Source organism: Dreissena polymorpha, chromosome 2 (assembly GCF_020536995.1).
Source record: "Dreissena polymorpha isolate Duluth1 chromosome 2, UMN_Dpol_1.0, whole genome shotgun sequence".
NCBI lineage: Eukaryota > Metazoa > Mollusca > Bivalvia > Myida > Dreissenidae > Dreissena > Dreissena polymorpha.
Genome location: NC_068356.1, coordinates 44,100,159 through 44,116,204, shown reverse-complemented (window position 1 = coordinate 44,116,204; position 16,046 = coordinate 44,100,159). Strand labels below are relative to the sequence as shown.

General features: G+C 35.9%; 1 protein-coding gene and 1 long non-coding RNA gene across 4 annotated transcripts in view; one reads left to right on the top strand and one right to left on the bottom strand.

Moving 5' to 3' along the window:
• LOC127866837 (uncharacterized) overlaps window positions 1-16,046 on the top strand; it is a 219,225-nt gene that overhangs the window by 20,195 nt on the left and 182,984 nt on the right. The window contains exons 1-2 of one of the 3 annotated variants that reach the window (XM_052407666.1): window positions 9,143-9,962; window positions 11,012-11,997. The exons of the other annotated variants lie outside the window; for them this stretch is intronic. The gene's annotated coding sequence lies outside the window, so the exon portion shown is untranslated. Of the gene's footprint in view, window positions 1-9,142; window positions 9,963-11,011; window positions 11,998-16,046 lie in introns of those variants that run through there. 3 annotated transcript variants of the gene reach the window in all.
• Window positions 7,426-9,216, bottom strand: LOC127866849 (uncharacterized). The gene is made up of 2 exons (XR_008043135.1): window positions 9,084-9,216; window positions 7,426-7,894 (listed from the first exon to the last, which is right to left on the bottom strand). It is a non-coding gene; the product is annotated as an uncharacterized LOC127866849 (long non-coding RNA).

Sequence of the window (16,046 nt, the reverse complement as noted above, 5' to 3'; positions counted from 1 at the left end):
GAGATTCACAGACGGAAAGGCTGACTATAATGGTTATTCCGATCAGGAGAGGAAAGACCTTCGATTAAAAATCCTGGAAAAGGTATGCTACTTACCAATTATCAATTTACCCAGATAATGAATTCATTACAACTAGTTAAAAGTCAAATGACCGTATAAGTTATTGGAATTGCATCTGGATTGTTCAAAAGCGAACCGAAATTACCATTCCCTAATTCCAGATCAAATGGTCATAGTCGTTACCGAAGTTGCGGTTTAGTACGGTATTTGTCTTGCTTAAGCGCCTTTATTTTGTTAGAATCATACTATAGAAGGAGAATGACTGTACTGCATATTTACAAAAAAAATGACGCTCTTAATACTGAAGGAATGCTAATCCCGAAACATTATATGAAGATAAATTGTTGTTACAGCCTACACAAAAAACAAGGCAAATCATACAACACACAATTTTACATGAACATATTATTGAAGCAGAAGTCACCGCCTTGGAGTGATAAATTCAAATAATAAGAGTTTAAACCTTTATCGTCTTGACTGGTATATAACTGCAAAGGATGAACCTTTCTGGGTGAATACGCGACCTATAATTAAAGCCGTGAAACGCTATAAAACTAGAAGTGTCAGACAGAGATTTTTATTTATACACGAGGATTGCATTATATTAGTTGGGTCTTTACAGAGGTTAACAATGTTTGCTTGTGATATTGGTGTATATTTGTTTGTGGACAACTTCTGTGTTAGACCTAAATATAATTGCATTTCAAAAACCTGTGACTGTGTCAATATGCGACCATTAATTATAGTCTTGATGCGCTATAAAATTAACAAAGATTGTAGATTAGAGATGGGGACTTTTTGGTTGTGTTATTTGTTTCGTTGTAATGGTGGACTACTTCTGCATGTCAAATTTAATATAAGATCATATAAACTGACCAATAACAGAAACTTAACCTCATGTAGGCTCTTGTTTAAGCCAATGACAATTATCAGAATGAAATGTGTTGTTAACATTTTTCATTCAAACTTGCTTGAAACTTGCAATGTATACACAACTTGTTTCCATCTCTTTTTTATTGCCTGAAGTTTATGGACTTGTTAGAAGTGTATGTTTTGAAAATGAAATTCAAGGTGATGTGTCGAACTGACTATTATTCGTGTACATCAAATATAGAGTTACAAAGTGTGCCGATTAGGTCGAAAAAGTAAGATTGCGCAATTTTACATTGTATACGCATGTGATTAATTTGTAACAACGTATTTCAATCCTCATTTTAGATCGCGAATGATGATTATATCACGACTCTCCTGCCAAAGGAATGTTCACCACCAATGAGGGAATTATTACTGAAGATGTTGGCCTTTTCTCCAAAGGAACGAATTACGGTTAGGGAAGCGCTGAGTTTGATAGATAAGTGAAAATGTTTGTATGACAATGAACAATCCAACAATATGGATTTTAGAAAACTAAAGTAAGTAACAAAGTAATGGTGTTTTATGCAGAAGTCTTTTAAATGCATCTGATTTTGAACTGAGACTTATGAATATTAAGACGTGTACAAATATTGTTTACTTGCCTAATCAGGTAGAAAGCAATGCGAGTACTTTAATATGTCTTTCTCTCAGTCTTTAATGTACAAGATATGATAAAGTAACCACCGTAAACGTTGAACCGCATCAAACTTTATTCTATCGAACATTTCATTCAAAAGAGTATTCCAAAAATGGTATTACATATTTAATTTTTGCATAACTTGGATATTTAAACATCTTTAAAAGTTAAACACCTCATCTTTTAATGGTACCACTATTAAAATAAAGCTGGATAAATAAAGGCGTTTAAGCGATTCGGTGTGTTCTTTTAGTTGTGTTAGGTTAGGGTCAGGAGTGTAAATGAAAATATGTAACGATTTCGATAAGTACTGTGTACAGTATAGTGTTATGCATGTTCATCTTTTTTAGGCACATTCGATACAGATCCACTAATTCCTGAGATTATTTTAGTAAATGAGATGCAAGACCGTCAAATTAGACTCAAAAGAAAGGCAACAGAAAACGGATTAGGGAGTCCAAAAGTAATTTTGTTATAAATATATATGTTTTACTTGAATTTGAATGTTTTAGTACAATGCTAGTTTACTTGCTGACAATTATTTGGAGGAATTTACCTATTAAGTCTATTTTAAAAGCGACAACATTGACAGTTTATGTTCTGTTAAGCAAACCAAAACAAGATTACTGCCAGAACGATTACGCAGAAATCAACCATAATGTTTTCATGTTTGTTTGTTGACATAAAGCATGTAAATTGGTGGTACCAATAACATTCAGATGCTTGTCGTTCGTAAAGCCAAGAATTTCAGTTTATTGATGCACCTTTGTTTATGATATATTTGTTTTCGTCTTGTTTCATGTAAGAGTAAATTATCACATTTGATTGGTTAACATGGTGCTTAATTTTACACAATATATAAGTGTTAGTTATAAAAAGAGATTGTGTACATGTTATTGCGTTCGTCTTATTTCTTTATATATACATACTGCCTGGTAATAACGTAAACATTTATCATAGAAACACGTTTATTAAACGATTTAAATGATCTCTATATTGCAGCGTAAGGAAAAGAGAGGGAGTGAGCTCAGACTGAACAGAACCTCTGGCACTTTTTCGCATCCTTACATGAATGAGGAATACTGGTCACCATTTAATGTGAAAGACTTGTTAACATCAAATGAGAATACTGGTCAACATCAAATGCGGAAAGAATTTTTAACATCAAATGAAGAACACTGGTCAATATCAAATTCGGAAGACGTGTTAACATCAAATGAGAATACTGGTCAGCATCAAATGCGGAAAGAGTTTTTAACATCAAATGAGGAATACTGGTCAACATCAAATGCGGAAAACTTGTCAACATCAAATGAGAATACTGGTCAACATCAAACGCGGAAAGAGTTTTTAACATCAAATGATGAATACTGGTCAACATCAAATGCGGACAGACTTGTTAACATCAAATGAGGAATACTTGTCAACATCAAATGCGGAAAGACTTGTTAACATCAAATGAGGAATACTGGTCAACATCCAATGCGGAAAGACTTGTTAACATAAAAAAAATTAATGAGGAATACTGGGCAACATCAAATGCGGAAGACATGTTAACACCATATGTAGGACTGGTCAACATCAAATGCGGACAGACTTGTTAACATCAAATGAGGAAGAAGCGAGCGAAAATGTCGAAGACTTGTTAACATCAATCAGCGAGATTGAGGAAGAAACTTAAATGTCCATTATCATAGAATATCTGAATATTTATTTCGAATCTTGAATCCCTGAGTTCTTTTGAAATAATAAAAGTGTATTGTCATTCCACAAAAAACAACGACAGGCCCCACAGCAACGTTTTAAGGATGGGGAGATACTTGTTCTAGGTTTTCCATTTGACCGTCGTCCCGCAAATAGCTAGAAAACTATTGAAAGTATCGACTTCAATTATCATAGTAAAAAAATATCTCATTACAGGAAATTTCATAACACAAGATACATAAGCCTTCCTTTCATATTGTGAGATTTATTGCCCTTTGTTATGTTTAAATATTTATATCTTGTCCAGTGCATACATTGAAAACCCAAAGATGTATCAACTTGAAACTTAATTGCCATTTGCCTGTTTTATTATGTTTATTATGTCCTGAACATATATCGATAAAAAAAACGGTATGAACTTGAAACATTATGGGTCGATCTTATCAAAGAGGAATGCACGAGAGTCACATGTATTGCTTCTGTATGTTTATACGGATTGTTTCTGTTCAGATTTAACCTCGAAAACTAAAATAGTTGTGAACATCAAAATTCATTGGTAGAGATAGGACAAAATAGGAGAATGCAGTTCCCATGAGCAATAACTCTTTCTTTCATATGTTTAGTGTTACTGTTATTGTATTAGAGTAAATAAATTGGTTTAATAACATTTATTATTAACCAATATGTATATAAATTCCACAACTTATTAGTACATTGTGACAAATCAGTAATTTCTAATATATGTACATACATCAAAGTAGCTTTTGTTATAAGAAAAACGATAGTAAGTACAACAGTTAACATTAAGTTCATTTTCATCTCGATATAACTTGCCATGCTGTTGGCGTCGTTTATGTTTATTTGTATTCTTTAATGACTATTATATGATATTATATTTTAATATCTATTTACGTAACAGAAAATACTGTTTATGAAGACGATGAACTGTTGTATAAGTCTGAATAAACTGTTTTTGTCCTTTGTTTGTACTTATAATTGTCCGGGGTAATTGATTGATACCTAAAGAACACATCAACTTGAATTAACAGCTTGAATTTTTAAAGTTACGAAAATCTTCTTGAGAGGTCTTGCAATTCACTTGTTACTGCCTAAAAATAAACATATTATTCGTCAGAAGTGCAGTGAAAAACAGTCATTAATCTAGCTTCCATAACTGTAAAACTATTGCTCTTGTTTGAATGTGTATACCTAAATTTTGTTTTGAGTGTATCCTGAAAACCTTAAGAGTAATCAACTTGAATCTTAATGTGTTGGTAGATCTCGTAAATGAATTGTGCTATGCACAAAAATCATAACTCTTGCTGCCGTATTTCGAGAGTTCTTTTCATTTGTTAATGAATTACAATCATTGCACTATTTAATGAAATAGTTAAAGAAAATGGGTGACAGAAGTAGTGCACTGAAGTCTTTCATCAATGCAGTACCGTTTTGGTCAATATAAGTATTGTTTGACTGATTGTTATATTTAAAAGTAAAAGAACAATCAATTTAGAAATGATCGGACAAAATAATTGGATCCTCAACTTCGAAAGAGTGAACATTAGTAAAAATACCTGGCGTTGCTATTACATAATCAACTACACTAGAGCCCGTTCTCCCAATGAACGTGTACTTCACATCTTGATCCCTATCTTTCTTACCATTTAAATGCGCATGCCGGTTTGTTCACATAAATGTAGTAATATTATGCCGTTGTTATTCACACCACCTTTATCCTGGAAACACAGCGCGGTGCCAATATCAGCTATGTTACCATCGGGTAAAAAAACCAATGTGATTTATTCTTTCATCTGGCACAAAATCGGGTATATCAGATGTATGTACATTCATATCACCTAACAATATAACGTTTAAATGTTCACCAAATTTGGAACTAAGATTATGTATATAACCGAGTTCTCTTATCCAATGTATGGCGTTCTAAAATAGCCTGTCTGGAACTATTTTCAGGTATATCATTACATAGGAATATATATACATGTAAATCATATTCTAAACAAATTATATGAAGATATTTGAACACAAAGGATGTCATATTTGGCGGTAAACAATTGAGTATCTTTGCTAATAAATTCATTTCTAACGTAAACACGACTGGATGATCGTTTGCTTGATTTAAATTACTGACTTTAATTTGATACATGGTGATCAAAACCATGCACATGTAAGGCCGAAAAATCGTTCGCCCATGTTTCAGTAAGTAAAAAACTATAATATGAAGAAAATATATTAATAAGCTCACTCGATTGTAATGTATTTACACGTCTTGTCGAAAAACCTTGTACATTGAGTAACGCCATTCTTACATTCACCTCTTGCACATCGTCTTACATTTACCCTGATCTTGCCCATCGTTGGTGGACTGGCAAAGCTTTCATTTGGTCGACGTGATTCACGTTTGGGAGTGCATGTTAGCCAACTGGTAAAAATACTAAGCTATTTATAGCGCTGGATAAACCTACCTTGCTATTTTTATTGTCGGGGAAAAACCGTTTCGTCAGTTTTTGCTCTCGTTTTACTGGCACACTTCTCTTCCGCCTATATGGAACAGATGATTCTGACCTGCGCTCGGCCCTATCAGTGGATATTTTGCTGATTCTCGCGCGGCCCATTTTAGGCGTTGTCTCATCACGACTAAATGTTGTGTTGTCGCTGTCAGCTATGATGGATTTATACGCCGTTTCGGCCTTCGAGTTTGTTAGCTTTGCGCTTAGTATTAGACTTAGAGTCGGCTGTTTCAATAATGTAAAAACTGGGGATCTTGAACGATGATATGCTTGTAGTTTGATTTTCCATGTTAAGAAGTTTGCTGCCCATATCGCCCTGATCAATTGTGCTTACAGAAGTTGATGTGTTGTGAGAAACGACTTCTCTATTCGGACTCAATTATGCCGTTTTACGAACGCCTTTAGGTACTAGATCGCATATGTTTCTATCGGGGCTCGATCCCTTGCGCTGGTAATATTTGGAAGGACACATTCGTAAGTCACAGACAGGCTCGCATTTTTTCTCTGCAGAGGGTTGGTTTTGTTCCTGCACACGTCGATGATGAGGCCTGATTTGTATTATTTGATCCAGCTTGGTTAGTCCGTTTGCCCCTATAAACTGGCTCCACTCTGATAACTCATCTTGCACTGCATTGCCGTTCTGGATGAGTTTGGCAGGGTTATTTTGAAACCTCGACCGGGCATTTTACAGCTCCTTTAATTTTGGCCACAGTTGACTCCGAGTCTCTATGTATTTCTCTCCGGAAATCGTAATCGATTGAAAATGGTGTGTTTCTCATGCGCCTGACGTTTCTCATTATATTTTAAACATCACCAAATCTTGCCAATTACCTTAATGAAGGACCTGTCAATTGCTTTTAATGAAGGATCTAGTACTGATTAAAAGAATTATCTCCTGCTGATGCAACTAGGGTCAACTTTGTTATTTTAAAACGCATGTTATGTCCCCCGTTTTAGAATTTAAGCGGTTGTTCTAGAATTACAATTTAAGTCTGTCCGCATGTCTGTCAGTATACCCTAACTTGACCGCAAGCGTTCTCCTAAACCTTTAAATGTTCATCGTTCAAACGTGTACGTATTGTTCCTTATTATATGAAGTTATGAACTTGCGATTGTTATCAGACTTACATAAAAAATGAACAAACGTTGTGTCCCTTTATCAACTAATACACTTTTTTTCTTCATGATTATGAATTCACGTTGAAAGAAAAATAATTTATCTGAAACTTAAGGGCTTACATTTTTTTATTGTTGTATAACATCATTGAGTAATCTTGTACGTCTGTTTTATGCATCTGTGGATAAAATATGACCATGCCATTCATTCAAAGTATATTAGTTAATCTTAACAACTTGCTTTTATAACACTATTTTCTTCATTCCAGTGGTAACTGGCGTTAACGAGATCAAATACATTATGACATCATTCACCGCCACTTTTTCCAGCCAAGGCCTGCCAAACAGTGGCGAATACCGCTCCATTTATACTACTTTGTACTAATGGCATTTAACCAAATTACTTTTAACGTGCATCAATCGTCAAAACATGTAATGCCTTGAAAATTTGACACACAAATCATATATATTCCATCTCATTTATTTCATATATTTATGTTTAGGAAAAAAATGTTCCGTAAATCGTCTTCTTTGATGTTAAGTCTTTCACATAGCAGTTTAATTTAATTTTTAATAAAAATATATATATATAGCATTAGTATACAAAACGTTCCATGAAGTCAAGTTAGCTTTTATCCTTCTCATAAGTGACTTATCGGAAATATCACACTTATATTATTTCTGTGTATATGCTCATGTTGCTTACACCAGCTCCAGCAATTCCCTTCTCTCACGGTACACAACAACTTAGCCATGTCATTTACAAAACGGTGGCAGTTGTTGTTCAGCCATTGAAATGGATAACGCGACGCGTATGTCCGAACGCACTTCTGTATGAATTGCAGAGACACATTACTGTAACCTGCCGGCTCACTGTCAGTTTCAGCATCGAATTGCTCGCGTAGAGGTCGTCTGTTACAAGTTGAAAATCCACCTGAAATGAAAACGATACAGAATTATATTATCGTTGGAAACAAATGCATTTAAGGATTGAAACGATGTGGTATTGTTTTCGTAATGTACTCATCATTTCCCTTATTTAAAAGAATACAGCGTGTAACAGGTCACGTTCAAACGACATAGTTTAACAAAAACTTTGTGTCCAATAAAATCACTTAATATACATAGCTTAGTTAATGTATTAAAAATATTAAGATTTTCTTCGAACTATATGACAATATACAACTACAAAACACAATAAACCGTATTCTAGTGGTTTTGTTTTATTTATATTGCTTGAAGACCGACAATAATTGTAATAAGCTTATGGTATTTGGTTGTTCACAGATTGCGTGTGCTTTATGGTGGATTCAACAAAATTTTGAAGACAACCGATTTTTTTTCCGAAAAGGTTACACCATGTACATGTCGATTTACAGATTGTGTATTGGATTTTAAGTTTCAGTCCTATATACGCACGATGGAAACGGTTATCCCGGATCGTCCCGGATACTCAAGGAATAAGATCCGGAACGATTCGTGTTTTTTTCTTTGATTTTTTTAGCGTCAACTGTCTTCCAAAGGCTATCACCCCGCGCCCAGATGGAAGTCACACGGACCAACACGGACAAACCCGGCAGCAACACACATTACACAGCGCCCACAGGAATGCCCCAATTTTGCTTACAGCTGCATGGAGCTTACCCTTTTTAAATCTGTCAATTACTACAACGAACATGGTGTTTTTTCCCTTTTATGAAATTTTCGAAAGCTGTTAGGTAAAAGTAAAAGCACTTTACAGACGAGAAAAACATTTGCGAAGATAAACAAAGATCTCATCTAACCAACGAACAATAAGGAAACAATCGTACATTAAGTGTGTGTATGGTGTTTTATTGTGTGCTGAGATGAATTATTTAGTTTAGTTTTATACAACGTTCCTGACACGGGAAATCTCATTGAGCATCTGATTACATGAACGAATTACAAGATACTGTTTAAAACAAATCTATAACAGATTTGACAAATATTCTATAGTAATTGATAAAATGAGTATTGTACTGATTGTGGTAAGATCTGCTTAGATTTTATATCAACAACGCCAGAATTAGCGCCACATATATTCCCAACGTTTAATGCAAATGCATTTAGGTCAACTGCGTTGTGTAACATTAAAAACAAACGTTGTATTTCTTTTTCAGTTTGTTGCGTTCTTCTTCGCTTCTACAGTTGAATGCACTGGTAAGTAGGGCTGTCACGATACGCCGTGAGCGTACCGCGGTATATCGTGGTACGGCAACACTGTATCGCGGTACGTACCGCGATATTTTACAGAATATGTATCTGTGAAGAAAACAGCAGAATAACAAGTTTTACAAACTTTATTAAACTCAATAATCAGAAAACACTGGTATCATAGTATGACTAGAAACTGTAAAAGAAACTGTAATAAACTTGATAGAAGTAGTCATTGTTATTGTTCGCGTCTTTTTCTAAAATGTCCGCCATGTTGTTAACAATAGCTGTGACTACGATCTGTGTAAATCGAACGCTTCAAGGGCATGTTCAAAATGCGGAGTCAGCGGGCCCAGTATTGAAAATCCGTAGCGTTCTGACTCTTCCTCGACTTATTCAGAATCTTAAGATAACATGATTCGGAAGTGCCATGCTTTGAACGATCGTATACTAAAGAAAGAAAATAAGAAATAGAATAAACATCTTTTTGATAATTATGAACTTATTTGCAAATGAAATCTGTCCCTAATTCCAAAAAAGGTACGGACCCATACATCGCCGTATTTTAAACGTGAAAGTTAAACATCTACAAGTGGAAGCGCTTGCTTGACCTGGATATTAACGGATTATTTATTTAGCCCTTTTGAATCGATTCTACATGTTTCAAAACGATATCTATATCAAAATAATTATGTAATGTATTTATATCTGTGCTAATATAATAATATTAAAAAAACCGGTGCGGCAACGCCGTACCGCGGTGCGATTTTTTTCACGACATGCACCGCGATATACCGGTATACCGGTGAATCGTGACAGCCCTACTGGTAAGAACTTGACATTTGTTTAGAATTCGCACAATTTCATACTAAGAAATAATAATAATTGAAAACATGTTCTTCTATCTCATGAAGTGTAAATATTAAAATACAGCGTTTTTAATTATTGTATATAATGTTCGTCGTTATCATAATTTGTGAGAATATGTAAGGGTATGTAACTCCGGACGTCATTGCCTCGGCAATTAGACGGCGTTCTTCAAATATTTCAGAGAGCCGTGTGATGTGCAAGAAATATGATAAAATATTACATTGGTATTAAACGGCGCAATAGCTCTCTCATCGCGCTCTTACAGCATCATCACAAGATTCCGACTAAAGCCCTTTATGCTTGACCTTGATCGCCGAGCTTTGATAGTGGTGATCCATTTGTAATCATGTCATGCTTAGTATTGTTGCATATAGGCCAAAGATAACTCGACCTCGACATCTATAAAGGCCCTATTACCTGTCGAGGCCCGCTCTGCTGTCCAGACCCACTCATCTGTCAAAGCCCGCTCTGTTGTCGAGGCCCACTAACCTGTCGAGACTAGCTTTGCTGTTGAAACCCGACCTGTAGTCAAGGCCCTCACTGCTGTTGAGGCCCGTTTTTGAAATTCTAATGTTTTTTAACATGGTAGCTACACAGATCAGATAAAAAGTGTTTGTTACCATATGAGCGGATTGTGAATTATCCATCATTTTACAATCTGATAAATAGAGTCGATAATTAGCTTTACTTTTTTGCAATTTAAACATTGGGCAATGACGCATGCATTTCATGTTCAAACACAACAAAGACAAACTGCACACATATTTATACCTTTTATTAGAAAAAGGTCGACTTACAACTAATATATAGTGTATCATATTATCCGGTTTGAACTTTTTTGTGTGGCCAGGCTTCACTTAATTTCTCATAGAACCTGGTCGATTTGACTTTACTTACCGTTTACCTTTTTTTAGCCGGTTTGGAGTCAGTGTTACAAGATATGAAGTTGCCAGACTGACCTCCCGACCTTACGCAAAATCATTTTCCCCGGATAACATTATTTCAGCTTTCCGAAAATCGGGCATCTACCCATTTGACAAGAACATGATAACTGAACATCAGACTGCTCCCTCGACTATTTACTTCGATGAAGAAAGAGGAGACGCAGATGTCGCACCGTTAGCCGAGCAAGTTGAAACTGAAACTTCGAATAAAGAACGGACAACCACTGCAAAAAGCTTCCTTGAAAACAGAACCATAACGCACATTGTTCAAAGACCCAAAAAGAAATTTACGCCACCTATAAAAGTTATTGGAAACCTTATGTCAGAGAAAAATACTGACATACTGAAAAGTTTGCAGGTAAAAAAACCCTCAAACAACTCAAAGGCTGTGGACAGTACAAATATAGTGGCTTCACTGATAACCGTTTCCAATCAAACGTCACAAATAACATCACCAAAGCCGTCAACAGCAACCTGTCATGACGCCAGCCAAGCACACAATATTTCATCGTCTGATGAATCCATCTACGATTTGTGTTGCGCGTGTAGACAAAGTCTTCCACCACAGCTCGTTAACTTTCCTGATGTGAAGTTAATCAAATGGGGACAGTGTGATGTTTGTAAACATTGGGTACATCTGGCACACTGTACACCTGTGAAAGTGCTCAGAAGAGGAAGCACCTTTAGGTGCATCCATTGTCCGGAGGAGTAGACTATTAATGTGGTGCAGTTCAAAGTATTGTTAAACTGTTAAACTGTTAATGTTCATGTTAAAATCAAGTTTAATGTTTCATAATTAATGTTACTACTCCTCAAAGTTAAGTTTCTATGCAGAAAGTTTATATTGATTGTGATTTAGTGACCTAACGCCTGTTGACCTAATTACCGCGAGAATATGAATATGGCGTCATGTACACATCAGTGTACAGACTACAGTGTGATGTATTAACTGATTGACACGAACAAGAAACATGAAGTATAAATAAATTTTTGATAGACATCACTGGAAAAGGTGTTTATCTTCGGACAGGAATCCATAATTTATCAAGTAAGTATTTGTTTCCACTTGAATTTTTATTAGTACGTTAAGTACCGCGAGAATATGGATGACCATTATATACTGTAACCTTACCGATTCTTTTCCGGCTTTCTAGTTTCTATTCGGTAATTTGATCTGCAACGAGCGTCCAGCAACACAACGTTATCATAAATCAGAGACGTAGTTATCTACGTCTCTGCATAAATATAACATATATTATTTGTATGCCCCCGAAGGAGGGCATATAGTGATCGGAGCGTCCGTTCGTTCGTATTTCCGCCACACGTTTCGTTTAGGTTTTGCGTTTAGATTTCATAGGTTTCGAAAAATGCGCATAACTTCTATGTCCCTTGAGAAATAACCTTCATATTTGGTATATGGACAAGGCCTTTCCATACACACACACATATTTTGACCCCTGCGTGACCTTGAACTTACGGTCCGCGTTTAGGTTTCAAAATCTGCGTTTAGGTTTCGAAAATGCTCATAACTTCTATGTCCATTGAGATATTACCTTCATATTTGGTATGCAATGCTTTCCACAGAAATTTTGTCAGACACCCCGGGGCTGAAAGGGGTGGCTTCGAGAGGGGTGTCCCCTCCTTACGTTGATTTTTTTTAATTACACGTGTCAATTGACGGTCTGTGGTGCGTTTTAACTCAAAGAAAAACAGCGTCAAAAGACGTCATTTAGTGCGCTATGACTCTTCAAGAAAATCCCCCAGTCATTTAAAAAGATATATTTTTAATTGTTTAAAAACTTTCCCGCATAGCTAGTAAAATCCCGACTCAAACGATTCCCCAATACATCCGTTCCCCAATACATCCGTTTCAACCCGACTCTATTACTGCATACTTACTTGCTACTTTTCAAGTTTCTATTTATTACCCGATAATCCCGTTTATTCCATTTTTTTGGCAACTTTCTGGTAAACATTTACGATAAAAGCTCTCAATAATTTCTTCAACACAAACCTTGCAATTTTTCTATAGGCAATATTTCATAAAATCTATAAATAGTCAATTATGCCGAAATTTATTTGATATGCGTTAATTTCCTGACGTGTTGTGTGCTTGTTACAACGCTGTTTACACCCACGCTTTCTATGCAAATGACGCGACGTTGTACATGGTGCATTATTTTCGCGCCCATTTTAATGAGAAAAGCGGTCTAAACAAAATTAATTTACACTGCTTATTTGAAGCAAGAATATTTCAACGTTGGGGTAACATATTCGGAAGTGTGTTTTGGACTCAAAACGCGTCAACATCGACTTACAGGAATGGGTTTCGGATTACAAATTTAATTATTCCCGTTTGAGATTTCAATAATTTTTAACAGTTGCGTAATGAATTCAACGATGATTTGAACACTTTACGAGTCAAATAAAAGTTTTGACAGTATTATGCATGAAATTCACGTTTTCCACAAGGATTACGGCCGGTTGCCATCTTCAGTCTTCTTAGTAATTGGCCATGATTTCTGTGGCAATTACATGTATATGTCAAGAGTCCTCTGCATGATTTAACTGAAGGTATTTCCTGCCAGCTTCTGTCGCTCATACAAAGCGTGCGCTCTCATTGGCCAACATTGATTTTCTAATACAACGACGCTCAGCCTTTAGGCGGGCTTTAATTGGGTAAAGCGACAAAGGAACGTAAATCGGCTTTCACAATTTTCGGCGAAGTCGATATCACTTTGATCTGAAGCTGCAGTAACAGCCAAAATTCAGGCGCCCCGCGGACTCTGATTTCGAAATTCAAGCGCCCTGGCGAGGGACTGTTAAATGGCCTGTGGAAAACACTGGTATGCATGTGTATATGAACAAGGCCTTTCCACACGCACACAAATTTTGACCCCTTTGACCTTGAACTTAGGGTCCGCGTTTAGGCTTCGAAATCTGCGTTTAGGTTTCGAAAAATGCTCATTACTTCTTTTTCCCTTGAGATATAACCTTCATTTTTGGTATGCATGTGTATATGGACAGGGCCTTGCCATACGCACACATATTTTGACCCCTGTGACCTTGAACTTAGGGTCCGCGTTTAGGTTTCGAAAACTGCGTTTAGGTTTCAAAAAATGCTCATAACTTCTATCAAAGCGTTTATAGGGGGCAAATGTCATCCTATGGTGACAGTTCTTGTTAGTATCATCTTACATACATAAATAACTATGTAAAGAAATAGCAGTATCCAATATAGCCAGACAATTCTCTAACTAAAAAGCCCAATTTAAGATGTCGCCATTTTTAGTTTTTTTTTATGCAGATAAGTTGCAAGTCCAAATAATCGAAACAAATTGCAAACAAGCTATTAAATTATATTCACGTATGTAATGTATGACAAAACAGTCAAGTTCCGCTATAAAAATAAAATGCCATAATTATATTGTCTGAATTTGAAAAAATATTTGCTACATGACAGTAGGCAAAGGCATCCTCCCGTGAATGAATGACCTTATTCGGTGATATGGTTTTAGGTTTTATTAGCCGGATTTTTTTCGAAAAAATCTCGGCTTATAGATTGATGTTGTCGGGCGGGCGGGGGGGGCGGGGTGGCGGCGTGCTCGAAAATGTTAAAGTTCTTATTTCATGGTATAACTTTGGTATGCTTGGACCTAGAGTCTTCAAACTTGACATGAAGGTTGGCCAGGATTAACAGATGACCACTGGTCATTTCAAGGTCATTCATTTGAAGGTCAAGGTCACTGTGACCTTCAATATAAAAAATGTTAAAGTTGTTATAACTTTGGTATGCTTGGACCTAGAGTCTTGAAACTTGACATGAAGGTTGGCCATAACTAGTTAGTAACCACTGGTCATTTCAAGGTCATTCATTTGAAGGTCAAGGTCACTGTGACCTTGAATGTAAAAATGTTAAAGTTCTTATTTCATGGTATAACTTTGGTATGCTTGGACCTAGAGTCTTCAAACTTGACATGAAGGTTGGCCAGGATTAACAGATGACCACTGGTCATTTCAAGGTCATTCATTTGAAGGTGAAGGTCACTGTGACCTTCAATATAAAAATGTTAAAGTTGTTATAACTTTGGTATGCTTGGACCTAGAGTCTTGAAACTTGACATGAAGGTTGGCCAGAACTAGTAAGTAACCACTGGACATTTCAAGGTCATTCATTTGAAGGTCAAGGTCACTGTGACCTTGAATGTAAAAATGTTAAAGTTGTTATAACTTTGGTATGCTTGGACCTAGAGTCTTGAAACTTGACATGAAGGTTGGCCAGAACTAGTAAGTAACCACTGGACATTTCAAGGTCATTCATTTGAAGGTCAAGGTCACTGTGACCTTGAATGTAAAAATGTTAAAGTTCTTATTTCATGTTATAACTTTGGTATGCTTGTACCTAGAGTCTTCAAACTTGAAATAAAGATTGGCCAGTACTAGAAGATGACCACTGGTCATTTCAATGTCATTCATTTGAAGGTCAAGGTCACTGTGACCTTAAATGTTAAAATGTTAAAATTGTTATAACTTTGGTATGCTTGGACATAGAGTCTTCAAACTTGACATGAAGGTTTGCAAGCACACTTAGATGACCACTGGTCATTTCAAGGTCATTCATTCTAAGGTCAAGGTCACTGTGACCTTGAATGTAAAAATGTTAAAGTTCTTATAACTTTGGTAGGTAAAAATGTTAAAGTTCTTATTCCATGTTATAACTTTGGTATGCTTGTACCTAGAGTCTTCAAACTTGACATAAAGGTTGGCCAGTACTAGAAGATCACCACTGCTCATTTCAATGTCATTCATTTGAAGGTCAAGGTCACTGTGACCTTCAATGTTAAAATGTTAAAATTGTTATAACTTTGGTATGCTTGGACCTAGAATCTCAAACTTGACGTAAAGGTTTGCAAGCACACTTAGATGACCACTGGTCATTTCAAGGTCATTCATTTCAATGTCATTCATTTGAAGGTCAAGGTCACTGTGAACTTAAATGTTAAAATGTTAAAATTGTTGTAACTTTGGTATGCTTGGACCTAGAATCTCAAACTTGACGTAAAGGTTTGCAAGCACACTTAGATGACGACTGGTCAT